At 39.7% G+C, this 12,145-nt stretch overlaps 1 long non-coding RNA gene across 1 annotated transcript; it reads right to left on the bottom strand.

Moving 5' to 3' along the window:
* Positions 1 to 803: 803 nt before the first annotated feature.
* On the bottom strand, positions 804 to 9,317 carry LOC122458079. Its single transcript, XR_006277913.1, has 2 exons — positions 9,264 to 9,317; positions 804 to 4,162 (listed from the first exon to the last, which is right to left on the bottom strand). It is a non-coding gene; the product is annotated as an uncharacterized LOC122458079 (long non-coding RNA).
* Between the last annotated feature and the right edge of the window lie 2,828 nt (positions 9,318 to 12,145).

Here is a 12,145-nt window from a genome sequence, read left to right as displayed (position 1 = left end):
TGATTTTTATTTAAGTAACACTTGCCTCTAGTTTAGATTTATTATACTTAGATAATGTTTCTGCTGATGGGATAACTTCATGAGATACTCATTTTTATAATGAGATGGCAGTCCTAATGTTATAAGGAAACACTCCTAATGTTACACCATTGTACTTCAATATGTAGAAACTGAATGTAGGACATACACTCTAAGATCGTGGAAAATATTGAATGGTCACAATTTCAGTTTTCTATTCAGGTCTTCTAGTTCAAAGAAAGCTGTTTGTACTGAATGGAGTAGCTTTCCTAGGAAATAAGCTTTCGATAAATGAAAGCTTAACCTAAGGAACTCAAAGATAAAAACAAAACATGTCCACTCTAACATTATAATTGTTTTGCATATTAGTCATATAAATGGTTTTGTAGTGCTGATGTTAATCATAACTTCAGTAATCTGCATTTCACATTTTCCCCTTTATGTCCTGCATAAGTGAGTTTGGTTTGCAATCCTAATTTTCCCAGGGCCACCCCTTCCTGCTGAAAGTCACAGATCTTGACAATGACTGTACAGACTGCTCCCACCCTCTGTGTGTATACATGTGTGTGTGTGTGTGTGTGTGTGTGTGTGTGTGTGTGTGTGTGTGTGTGTGTGTGTGTGTGTGTGTGTGTGTGTGTGTTGTGTTAGAGTATATAGAGCAGCTGGAGTGTGGGCTACAGTCTCTGGTGGTGGTGGTGGTGGTATGTGTTGTGATGCATACATTTTATATATAGCTGAAGGGGTTCTCAGTTGAAAATACACTGAGCTCTCCTCAGGAGAGAGGGTTGTGTTTTGTTTGTTTGTTTTTTTTTAAAAAAAGGCAGATTTAAACACAAAGGCAAGCTGATGTCTTTTCTTGCAAAGTTTAGTACTTCAAAAGTTAACGTCTAAAAAACTGCAGATGGATGGATAAACATATCCTTGGACAACATGCAGCAACCCTTATCTTTCCATCAGCATCTCCTACTTGTTGCTTACATCCTTTGGATTCCCTTGTTGCATCTTTGTACTGGGTCCGCTCCATTAGGTAAGGATTTTGGTACTTTTTAGTTGTTTGACAGTGATTTGAGGGATACAGTGTTAATGAATGTTATAAACTGAGACACAACCTGTTTATGTATACTTTTGAGCAACATCTACAGCGATAGAGATATAATTTTAAAGAGTATCCAAAATAGCGTGGAAATGGTATTAAAACAATTAAGCTAATTTGAAAGTTCACATAGTGAAAGTGGTTTTGTGGACCCTGAAGCACACTTACCAGGCACAGTATTTACTATATATGTGGGACTGGGCATTTTTTTTTGTTTTTATAATACAAAAGAGAAAATACAATCCTTCTGAAAATGCTTACTGTGTTAGAAAATGACATGGATTCATAACTTGTTCCATTAAAGGAAAATATGTAAAAACCCACAGCATAAATTAAGAAAAAGTATTTAAAAAACAGAATCCATTCCTCCAGGGAGAAGTTTGTGCTGTATATCAGATAAATGTTATAGTTCAGTTAATTACACATATAACAATACACATTTACATAGTGCCTGGCAATAGTGCTCATAAGTAAATTTTGATGTATTGTACATATTAAATGCAAGCTTTGTTTAATGCTGGCATAATATTCCCAATAAGAGGTTACAGATTTTACATACTTTATTTATTCAGTTTTATTAATCTAGTATAGTAATTAATCTACTGTAGCAATATAACTAGCAGTGAATATCATGTCAGCAGTTATTGAGCTAATAGTGTCTGTCAAACAGAGTATAAAATAATGGGAAAGCCTGGGGCTCAGAACCAAACATTGAGTGTAGTTGTATGCATATCCCATGTGCAATACTTAGTAGCAATCGCCCCTTGCTGGAAATATATCACAATATTTTATACAGTTTAATTCAGCTATGGTTTTTGATTGTTTAAAAAAGTGATCAGCCAGTGATTAGCTGTATAAAGATAAACAATTTAAAGCTCTCTTCATTTCAATATCAAAGGGTCACCTAGTAAGGTTTGCAGGACTAAACACAAAGCGAATGACCTTATCTTCAAACAATGTTGCTAGTTTCTAAAACCTTTTGAAGGGTTGCCAGTTTTATGGAGTGTAGCAGCTACTTACCTGATAGAAAAGGCTTTTCATCAAGGGGAAATGACCTTTTAACTCCTGGTAACAAAGCAACTGCTTTTCCATTTTAGTTTTGTTATTGAAGGCAATATGCACAGACATACTTTTTAAACTGGGAATACAAACCAAAAATTAAGAAATTGTTTGCTGCATTTTAGAGGCAGAGGATCTTTTGTTTTTGTTTTTCCCCTGTGAACTGCAAATAAATAAAATTGCTCAAAAAAAATTACATTTTCTGACAGATTGTGCTGTGACATAATATTAACGAAAGCCATATGCTGTTTACTTTTATACTCTGAATATAACAAAACTATTAATTCCATAAGGATTTTGCTGTGAATAAGGAAAAAGTCTGACCAAATAGCTCTCTGCAGCTGCCTCATTAAGAAAAATAAAACGTCTTACAGAGCAAGGGGGATCTCCTTATCATTTTCTTCAGGAATGGAGAAGCCAGTAGTGATTAAGGATACACTCATTCTTGTGCTTTACATGGTCCCCCGTGATTGAGAAACATGAAAGGGTTACCTACAATGTTTGTAGCTGTGCTGTAGCAGTTTTTTTAAATAAAGCACCAGATGCAACAGCAACTCAGTGACTCATAGGGGTGGGAGGGTTGACACTGCCCAGAGCTTGTCAAACTTTACTCAGCTAAGACTGTAAGCAAAAGAAAGAAACTTTTCTTAAAAATACCTCTTTAACAATTTAACCTTAAAATATCTAGCTCTTTGTAGCATTGGCATCAAGATGAGGTTCCCCCCTCTCCCCCAGTTGCTTTTCATGCAATAGGGTGTTTGAAAAGTTTGGAAATGTTATATAACTTGAGCTTCATGCAAAGTTACATACATGCACCAAAGATCATGAAAGAAGAGTTAAGTTGTGGCAAGTGAATTTTACAGTACCAAATATATATACTACTTTTTTTAAAAATAAAGATAATGAGCCTTTAATGTGTATGGGGGCTGGGAGGAGGAAGAAAGGTATGGAGAAATGAGGAGTAGGTGGAATGGAGAATAGGAAGTGCAGCAGGGAGAAGAAATTTGATTTGCAGAAGAAAGGAACAGTGCCATGGTCTTCATGGCCTAGGACAGTCCTTTCCCCTAGGGTGGGGAATATCTGGGTGAAGAGTTCAAGTAAAGTCATCTTTGCCATCTGAGTTCCTGTCTTCATCTCAGGTCTGAGCCATCTCCAACATGAATTTCATAGCTTTTCAGCAATCATGAAGGACTGTGCTCTGAAAGGATACCATTCTTCCCAGAAATGTTGTGGAGTATCTCTTATGAGATGTCCAGAGTATTAAAGATGCTGCTTTGACCTGCATATAGTCTCAGACAGTGAGAAGGTCTAAAAGCACAATTAGCTGTTTGCTCAATCCCAGTTAAGTATGGGGCCAGCAAAACTGCCTATTGTTCAAGGGATCACTAGGCTGCAGTTCCCATTTACCTCAAAGTTTCAAGGAAGGCCTTGTTATCAGGCCTCCTCTTTGTAAGCCTGACGGGAAAGGGGCTACTGCTGAATCAAGTTTTGCCAATACTGCTATAGTAGGCAGCCATAGTACAGTGATCACCTATTTTACTTGTTGCTGCTATTGGAACATTAGATAGTATATTAAATGGCTGCTGGTGGTTGGCTATTTGCTGGAAGATTTGTTGTTGCTCGTATTGAGTGTTCTGTTCAGCCACCCATTTTAGCAGTGGATCCATAGCCATCCAGCTACAGGGAAGGAGAGACATTTGCTTTAGGGTATCCATCTTTTCTTTTCAAGGCTTGACTAGCTTCCTTGCACAGGGACTAGGTTATACTTGCATTCTCAATCAAATCTGTAGTGGTTTGCCTAGAGCACAGCTCACCCTGGAGCTTCCTGATGCTCTGACATGGCCACAATTCTCCTGGCAGGAGTGGGGAAGGAGAGGAAGTCTGTGTCTCCAGAGGTTCATTAAGGCAGGCTTCAGCCAAACTGATAATCATCCCTTCATTCTTACTCCCTTCTGGAATGGGGTGGGGTTGAAGGATCTCATCCCTGAAATACTTTAAAACAAAAAACAAAGTCAATTCAATACTGGAGCATTCCCAGTCTGCCAGTGGGGTGTCCTTGCCCTTTCCTTTGGTCTTATTTCACATGCAGTCTCTTAACTGAGTGTTGCTCTTTCCTGAGGTCTAACTACTTATCCCCAGTGGCTGCTTCGGCTAGTATGCCCATCTCTCAGCCAGCAAAGCTTGCTTCAGGCAGAGACAGAGCTCCAACCTCATTCCTGGCCAATCAGCCCTGAACTGAGCCAGGCTCTCCTTTTATTCTCCCTCCAGGCTTGGCATTGGCCAGGGGTAAAGCAGGGTGGGGCTAGCTGGGCCCATAGACTCTCCTAACCCCTTCTCTGCTGTTGTGAAGCCTCTTTGTCCCATCACAGGCTCCATTTTACTAACACTGTTCATACTTAGCACAAGAGAGTATTTTGTTGTTCCTGTTATTGCTGCATTAGGTAAAATCATGCCTTGGTTTAAAACACTGGCAAAACTCCCATTGACTTCAGTGGAGCCAGGATTTCACCCTTGTTTTTTCATACCTATCTTCAGAGCTGATCTAAAGCCTATTGAACTCCACAGGAATACTTCTGCTGGCTTTATATCTGTCTCTTTTCTATATCTTTCCTACCACATCACCTGGGTTGTTATCTATTCAGATTTCACAAATGAAGCAAAATCAAGCCTAGTCTGACCTTGAATGGAAGACTTCCAAAGAAAAGCAAGGATATTGTAAGAAGCATGTTTTATTCTTTATTGGGTTTGGTCTCTATTCCTTTAAAAATAAAGTGAGCTCTGACCCTTTGGAATGCAAAGCACTATTGACCGTAGGTTTTATGTTGCCACCTGACAAAGCCCTAGTAAAGCTCCCTCTTCTGGACACTTACCATAGGGATTGGGCCATGGGGGTGAGACCTAATGATTACAGCCAGGAGCCTGAAACCGAAGTGCTAAGCCAAAGATTGTTCCGCTTCTGGGAAAATTCCACTCCTTTAAGCCTCAGCCCCTTGGAGAAAAGTTGAACACCACTAGTTCTCTTAGCTTCAACTAACCCATTGTCCTAAGGTGCTTCTGTTTGAATGGGCAACCATCAAGGTTTAATGACTTTTGCTTGTCCTTGATTTGAGAGATACGCTAGACTGCCCTGACAGCAGACAAGCTATTTCTCATATACTGAGACTTCAGTGATACAACAATTTCATAAAATCCCCAAATTTGTAAATTGTACATATATTCCCTAAATTGTCACCTCACCCATCATAATAATATCTTTCAGACTAATTAGGTTGGTAACATCAAAACTATAAGTTTCAGAGTAGCAGCTGTGTTAGTCTGTATTCGCAAAAAGAAAAGGATTACTTGTGGCACCTTAGAGACTAACAAATTTATTTGAGCATAAGCTTTCATGAGCTACAGCTCACATCCGATGAAGTGATCTGTAGCTCATGAAAGCTTATGCTCAAATAAATTTGTTAGTCTCTAAGGTGCCACAAGTACTTTTTTTTTAATCAAAACTATAGTGGACTTCAATAACTAGAAAAGATGGAGAATACATGAAGTTCTACTGGGGTAGAGCTTCATTTGGATGGGGTGGGTACAGGGAAGATTGGGCTATTTAATTCTAGTTTTGCATAATTTTCCTATAGATGATTATACTTTAGATTTGTCTATTCTCCTCTACAAGTGCATTTAACTAGGAATGCCTTGTTTTTGGCTTAATGTAGCTGGGATATAATCCACAGTTTAAATGAAAGTTATCAACTCTAATTTGAGAGAATACATTACTGATTAAGTGAGTTAAGGTTCAGATCAAGTCCAAATTCAGCTGAATGTGAATATTGACCATGATCTCTTCATTGTGTGTGCTGCATTGTCTGGTTTGACTAAACGAAAGGCTATTTATTCATGGTGAAATGTGAGGAACTATATCAGGTGGAAGAATACTTATCATCTGGCCTTGAAACTGTATTAGAAGCCACTTTTGTGCATGAAATGGTGGGGGTTTTTTTGTTTGTTTTTTTTTTTTAAGATCTTTGTATGTCAAGTTCTTGGAAGATTTGTTTAATTACTATATACTCATTGCTTCTGACACATATTACTTTGATTATTCTGACACCTATTATACAGATTGCTGTATTCATAGTTCATGGCATCCATTGGGAACCATGAGGGAATACATTTAATATCGCAGGAAAAATTGATTGCCACATATATTCAAGAAAATATAATAATGTACTGTATTCTTTCTGCTGTTTTTATATTAATTGATCAATTGACGAGTTTCTTACTCCCTTATTTTGTTCATATAGCAACTTCCATGAGGTGGATATCAATTTATCCGCATGCTTCAATGATACGATGCACCTCCCATGGTGACAGGAGCATTTTACAACTCAGTTGTCTCTTGACAACTTGGTGTTGACAGTTTCAGAAAATGGTCCCTCATGTAGTGTCTTGTTAACATCTCATCAACTTAAAGGCTCCTGCTCTACTTCTCATGAACTAGAAGATAAAGAGGTCAACTTATGTTATGTGCTACAAATGTTTATATTAGATAGGGACAGGATAACTAAGCTAGGTTATGGTGTAGTTTCTTCATTTTTGAAATAGCTGAAACTTCAAATTTTTCCTTTTATATTCAGTATTTGCAGAAATAAAATATCTGCCAAAATCTCAGGAAGACCACATGAATGTGACAGGAAGGGCAAGTAATGCTCTAAAATTAATACCGCTATAATGACTTTTAGTTGTAAATTGGGAAAAACAGCTGGGATCTGAAATTGACTCTTGCATTTGGAAGGAAATCCTGCAATATGCTGGCTCCTACTTATTCTACTCAGTTTAAGTGCCATGGACTATGAATGATTTGCTGGCCTTTGACCCATCAGAAAGACCATCCACAATATTCAGGAAAAATGTTGAATATATTGTGAATGTGTCACTCCAACCTATATCCTGTGAATGACACCCACTTTGGGTTTCTAATAATCTTTTATGGAAGTTTGCATTCCTGGGCATCCAGAGTACTATAGGAAGAACAAAGAGTAAAGATACAGTCACATTCTTGCTTAACATAATAATAACAACAACTTTAGTTGACAACTGAAAGTATCTGGGAAATGCAAATCCACCATTAGTACCAGACAGTCCTGGTGAGACAAATCTCTCATCCCTTCTCTTGGTCAAGTATCTGATTTGCACTGATACTTGCAAAGATTTTCAGAAACATCTCATATTTGTGATATTTTGAACATCCCCCTTCGTCCTTGTCAGGGTTCCTTCCCTACTCTGAACTCTAGGGTACAGATGAGGGGACCTGCATGAAAGACCCCCTAAGCTTATTCTTACCAGCTTAGGTTAAAAAACTTCCCTAAGGTACAAACTTTGCCTTGTCCTTGAACAGAATGCTGCAACCACCAAGTGATTTAAACAAAGAAAAGAGAAAGAGACCACTTGGAGATGTCTTCCCCCAAAATATTCCCCCAAGGCCTACACTCCCTTTCCTGCAGAAGGCTTGATAATATCCTCACTAGTTGGTACAGGTGAGCACAGACCCAAACCCTTGGATCTTAAGAACAATGAAAAAAATCAGGTTCTTCAAAAAAGAATTTTATTTAAAGAAAAGGTAAGAGAACCACCTCTGTAAAGTTAGGATGGTAAATACTTTACGGGGTAATCAGATTCAAAACAGAGAATCCCTCTAGGCAAAACCTTAAGTTACAAAAAGACACAAAAACAGGAACACACATTCCTTCCAGCACAGTGAATTTACAAGCCAAAAAACAAAGGAAACCTAATGCATTTTCTAGCTAGATTACTTACGAACTCTACAGGAGATGGAGAGCTTGCTTCCTTGATCTGTTCTGGGCAAAGGTATCACACAGACAGGCAAAAAACTCCCCCCCCCCCCTCCAGATTTGAAAGTATCTTGTCCCCCCATTGGTCATTTTGGATCAGGTGCCAGCGAGGTTACCTTAGCTTCTTAACCCTTTACAGGTGAAAGGATTTTGCCTCTGGCCAGGAGGGATTTTATAGCACTGTATACAGAAAGGTTACCCTTCCCCTTATATTTATGGCAGTCCTGCATTTCTCCAGTCACTTGTGCTATAATCAACTATGGTTGTTCTGTAAAAATTAGTTGACTGTGATACAACCTCCCTCCAATAACGTAACAGATTTGATTAATCAGGACTACTTTATCATCAGTTCTGTTCTCTTCTTAATGGATTAGAAAAAGAAAAAAAAAAAAGGATTTTTGTATTGTTCCTTAATTGTTACTTGTTAAGATTAGCATGGACAACAAAGACACAGACAGGAAGAAGCTTAATTAATAAATAATTTACTTCAATTTTGTAAGAAAAAGGAACATGTGAACAAGGCTGTTTATTTCCTAACCCAATGTATTGATGACTCATCTTTCTTGTTTACTGTGTTGATATGCAGAGATTTCATTTTGTAAATCCATAATGAGCAGCAATAAACCTAAAGGTAAAAGAAAGCTTCCTGCTGGTTATGTTAGACTGGTCTTTTCTTTCCCCTTATGTAGCTTTCTTATAAGTTATGCTCCCACCTATTTATATAAAGATCTATTTGCTTTGGCTGAAATTTTCAATATAAAATAGAATACCTAGCTTTTCATCAACAAATCTCAAAGTGCTTGTAGCGAAGCAACAACTCACCAGTGTGACACCTCCTGCTGGTAGTCCTAGAAATTAGCTCTCCAGCATATGGAGCACCCTCTGCAGGCCAATGTCTCACTTGCTGCTGGCCCGTGTCCCTCCTGGATTTCAGTGCCCTTTACCCTGGGGTTCTGCCCCAGCAATACCCCCACACTCTGGGTCTCCCCTCCCAGGGGAACCCCCAACCCTCTAAACCCACATTGCCTCAGTGGCTACTGCCAGTCATCATCTAACCCCCGCTCACTGGGGCAGACTGCAGTGTAATGGCCGCTCATCATTGGCAAGGGGTTGGGACCAGCTGCCTCTGCTTATTCCCAGGCTGCCCCTCTGCAGCCCCAGTACCTTTCTGGGACTTTACCAAGGCCTGCAGCCTGGGGGTTTATCAGGCTGGAATTCCCCAGCTCCCTTTACCCTTCCACTGCACTACCTACCTTGCTCTCCCAGGCAGCCAAGTCCTTCTCTCTCCACTGTTAGAGAGAGATTCCTCTGCATCTGGCCTCCAGCCCTCTTATAAGGGCCACCTGGGTGCTGATTGAGTGGGCCACACCTGTGGCTGCTTTCCCAATCAGCCTAGCCTTTCCCAGCCTCAGGCCTCTCCAGGGCTCCTTTAACCTCTTCCGGGCCAGAGTGGCGTGACCACCCCGCTACTGTGCTTTACAAAGAAGGTCATTATCAGTATCTCCATTTTACAGGTGGGGAAAATAGCTTACGGGAGTTAGGCACCCAAATCCCACTGAATTTCAGTAGGGTTTGGGCTCTTAAGGATCCTTTGAAAATCCCTGCCTTTACTGTATAAATAAGGAGCCTCTAATTTTAAATATTTGTCCAGTCCTGGCCTTATCAGGCCTCTGAGGACTTTCCCCATATTATTACCCAGCCTGACAATCCTTTGCGTAGACTTGTCATCTTCACTGATTCTCCTGGTCAAATCTCTGATGAGGAACACTGAATCCTTTTCATGATGAAGGCTGTTGTAGTTTGTGTTATTCCAAGATAGGAATAAAGGATTAAGATGTAACAGGATGCATTTTATTGACCTACTATTCTCCTTTCCTACATTGCAAGACAAGAGGCCAGAAACCTCAGGCATCTGAAAGTACTCAGCCTTTGGCCTGTTACATATGCAATCTCTCTCCCAAAATAATTTCACCACCACTCTCTTCTTTGTCATTGTAATTCCCTTGCAGTGCAAATAGCTTTGACATTAATGGCCCCCACCTCTTCTTCCTTTTTCCCTTCTTGGTGACAATCAAAATTGACATTCTAGTTATGAAAATCATCCGCAGGCTTCAGTTATTCCTACTACACCATATTCTCCATCCTTAATTAACATTTCTTGTTCAGTTTTCTGATTACCTATACTCCTTGCATGGGTGTGTAGACACGTTAGCTCATTAATATACTTCTGACAATATTATTCATCTTCTGTTTCAAAACAACTCCATCTTTTGTCTTAGGGCTGAGCTTGCATAGTGCCTACTGAGAATGCTAAGCAGCCTCATTAAATGGCAGAAAGAATTAGGATGGGGAGCGGGAGGACCAGGAAATCCAGACCTGTTAAGCCTTTTGTAAATCAGAAAGATTCTATTTCAGAGTAGCAGCCGTGTTAGTCTGTATTCGCAAAAAGAAAAGGAGTACTTGTGGCACCTTAGAGACTAACAAATTTATTAGAGCATAAGCTTTCGTGAGCTACAGCTCACTTCATCGGATGCATTTGGTGGAAAAAACAGAGGAGAGATTTATATACACACACAGAGAGAACATGAAACAATGGGTTTATCATACACACTGTAAGGAGAGTGATCACTTAAGATAAGCCATCACCCACAGCAGGGGGGGGAAAGGAGGAAAACCTTCCATGGTGACAAGCAGGTAGGCTAATTCCAGCAGTTAACAAGAATATCAGAGGAACAGTGGGGGGTGGGGTGGGGGGGAGAAATACCATGGGGAAATAGTTTTACTTTGTGTAATGACTCATCCATTCCCAGTCTCTATTCAAGCCTAAGTTAATTGTATCCAGTTTGCAAACTGTAAAACTATTTCCCCATGGTATTTCTCCCCCCCACCCCACCCCCCACTGTTCCTCTGATATTCTTGTTAACTGCTGGAATTAGCCTACCTGCTTGTCACCATGGAAGGTTTTCCTCCTTTCCCCCCCCTGCTGTGGGTGATGGCTTATCTTAAGTGATCACTCTCCTTACAGTGTGTATGATAAACCCATTGTTTCATGTTCTCTCTGTGTGTGTATATAAATCTCTCCTCTGTTTTTTCCACCAAATGCATCCGATGAAGTGAGCTGTAGCTCACGAAAGCTTATGCTCTAATAAATTTGTTAGTCTCTAAGGTGCCACAAGTACTCCTTTTCTTTTTGAGAAAGATTCTAGATGCAGAAGCTTTCATAACATCAAACAACTCCACCTCAGGAAATCTTTTGCAGCTCAGAAAGATGCTACAGAAACCAGATGCACTATAGTGTTTGTAAATACAAACCTTGGCGGCAGAAAAAAACCCTTTATTTTCTACTTTTTTAAAGATCCTCACATCAGGGGGCTTTATTTTGTTTTCTTTAATGAGTCTGGGTAAGAACTCTTCATTGGTGGCTAATCATAGTCTTTGTGAGGAATCTTTGGGTAATTGTTGGTCTTTGACCTATGGATCTTGGATTTAAATCCCTGCAGCTGTTCAGGGAGTGGAGGTTTGTTTGTTCCTGCATCAGACAGAGGCCCTGATTTTGCAAAACGTTATGCATGTGCTTAACTTTTACATATATGAATAGTCTCCTTGCCTTCATTGGAACTAGTCACATGCATGAAACTAGGCATTTGTGTGAGTATTTGCAAGATCGCCACCAGATAGTGTAGATGGCTGCACATGTAGAGCATCCCAGAATGCATCAGTCTGTGGCATCACTAATACTATTAGTCTCATTCACTACTGGTACCAGTACTGCTATTGAATCATACGCATGGAAAGGGCTCAGAAAATGAGGGAGCTCACGTAGCATGTACAATCCTGTACAGAGCTATCCATTGCCTTGGATTTTTTTCTGAAATTGATTAGAAATTTGTTGATTCTAAGTCCAGAAGGGACTATTGTAATAATCTTTACAGCACAGAATGCTGGACTTCGCTGAATTAATTGGTACTTTCACTCCAATGGCTACGTCAAACTAGAGGGTTTTTTGTTTTTAAGAAGAAATGAGTGGGTTAAAGAGGTGGGGGTCACTCAGAAGCAAGTGATTCACCATTATCTTGAATGGTTATTGATCAATGTGCTAACAGTTCAAGCACAAGATAGGATACTAGTTGGTGTC

Source organism: Dermochelys coriacea, chromosome 11, assembly GCF_009764565.3.
Source record: "Dermochelys coriacea isolate rDerCor1 chromosome 11, rDerCor1.pri.v4, whole genome shotgun sequence".
NCBI classification, from domain to species: domain Eukaryota; kingdom Metazoa; phylum Chordata; order Testudines; family Dermochelyidae; genus Dermochelys; species Dermochelys coriacea.
This window is presented reverse-complemented; position numbering and strand designations above follow the sequence as displayed.